Below are 2500 nucleotides of genomic sequence, written 5' to 3'. Positions count from 1 at the left end.
ATAGATTGATAGGTAAGTAGACAATGAGAGAGAGAGAGAAAGAGTGAGATTGAAAGATAGAGAAAGAGACAGGCAAAGATATACAAATAGACAGACAGCTAGGCAGAGAGATAGATAGATAGATAGATAGATAGATAGATAGATAGATAGATAGATAGATAAGGAGAGAGAGAGAGAGAGAGAGAGAGAGAGAGAGAGAGAGATGGACAGTGAGAGAGAAAGGGTGAGATAGATAATAGATAGATAGCTAGATAGCTAGATAGATAGATAGATAGATAGATAGATAGACAGACAGACAGACAGATAGATAGATAGATAGATAGATAGATAGATAGATAGATAGATAGATAGATAGATAGATAGATAGATAGATAGATGATGGCTGGATCGAGACATGGAGGTATATAGGTGGACAGCGAGTGACAGAGCACACTAGACAGCTAGACAAAGAGATAGATGGTGACATAGGCATCTAATATTATTATTATTACTGTTATTAGATAGATCGAGAGATAGATAGATAGATAGATAGATAGATAGATAGATAGATAGATAGATAGATAGAGAAAGGTATATAGATAGACAGCAAGAAAGAGAGTGAGATAGACAACAAGACAGAGAGAAAGATAGCAACTTAGATAGATAGATAGATAGACAGATAGATAGATAGATAGATAGATAGGCAGACAGCTAAGCAGAGAGAGAGATAGCAACAGAGAGGTAAAAAGATAGATAGCAAGAGAGAGATAGATGGCTAGACAGATAGATAGATATCAACTGAGATAGATAGATAGATAGATAGATAGATAGATAGATAGATAGATAGATAGATAGATAGATAGAACAATAGATACAGAGGGGTAAATACATAGACAGAGAGGGAAATAGACAGCTAGGCAGAACAAGAGATAGATGATAGAACTTAGATAGACAACTAGATAGAGAGATTGATAGTGACAGAAATGTTAATAGATAGATAAAAAGAGAGAGATAGACTGCTAGACAGATAGATAGAAATGCATATAGAGGGAGAAAGATAGTGACCTAGGCAGCTAGATGGATAGATAGACAGACAGATGCATAGATAGATAGATAGATAGATAGATAGATAGATAGATAGATAGATAGATAGATAACCAGATGTATTGATAGATTGATAGGTAAGTAGACAATGAGAGAGAGAGAGAAAGAGTGAGATTGACAGATAGAGAAAGAGACAGGCAAGATATACAAATAGACAGACAGCTAGGCAGAGAGATAGATAGATAGATAGATAGATAGATAGATAGATAGATAGATAGATAGATAGATAGATAAGGAGAGAGAGAGAGAGACAGACAGACAGACAGACAGACAGACAGATGGACAGTGAGAGAGAAAGAGTGAGATAGATAATAGATAGATAGCTAGCTAGATAGATAGATAGACAGACAGACAGAAGATAGATAGATAGATAGATAGATAGATAGATAGATAGATAGATAGATAGATAGATAATGGCTAGATAGAGACAGAGAGGAATATAGATAGACAATGAATGAGAGAGCAAGATAGACAGCTAGACAGAGAGATAGAGAGCGACTTAGATAGATAGATAGATAGATAGATAGATAGATAGATAGATAGATAGATAGATAGATAGATAGATAACTAGATAGATAACTAGATAGATAACTAGATAGATTGATAGGTACAGAGGGGTAAATACATAGACAGAGAGGGGAATAGATAGCTCGGCAGAGAGATAGATAGATGATAGAACTTAGATAGACAGCTAGGCAGAGAGGTAGATAGCGGCAGAAATGTAAATAGCTAGATAGCAAGAGAGAGAGAGAGAGAGCTGGACAGATTGATAGAAATATAGATAGGGAGATAGCTAGCCACATAGACAGCTAGACGGATAGATAGATAGATAGATAGATAGATAGATAGATAGATAGATAGATAGATAGATAGATAGATAGATAGATAGATAGATAGATAGAGCGGTTTAAATAGACAGAGAGGGGAATAGACAGAGTGATAGATAGATGATAGAACTTAGATAGACAGCGAGACAGAGAGGCAGATAACAACAGAAATGATAGATAGATAGATAGATAGATAGAGTGAGATATATAGATAGGTGGATAGATAGATAGATAGATAGATAGATAGATAGATAGATAGATAGATAGATAGATAGACAGACAGACAGACAGACAGATAGATGATGGCTGGATAGAGACAGAGAGGAATATAGGTAGACAATGAGCAAGTGAGCCGGATAGACAGCTAGCCGGAGAGATAACTAGCGAGATATGGAGCTAATATTATTATTCATATTAGGTGGATAGATAGATAGATAGATAGATAGATAGATAGATAGATGGATAGATAGACAGACAGATAGATTTTGGCTGGATAGAGACAGAGAGGAATATAGGTAGACAATGAGCATAGACAATGAGCAAGTGAGCGGGATAGATAGCTAGCCGTCTATAGATAGATAGATAGATGA

The sequence above is a fragment of the Ambystoma mexicanum genome, chromosome 11, assembly GCF_040938575.1.
Source record: "Ambystoma mexicanum isolate Mex_15411 chromosome 11, UKY_AmexF1_1, whole genome shotgun sequence".
NCBI lineage: Eukaryota > Metazoa > Chordata > Amphibia > Caudata > Ambystomatidae > Ambystoma > Ambystoma mexicanum.
This window is presented reverse-complemented; position numbering follows the sequence as displayed.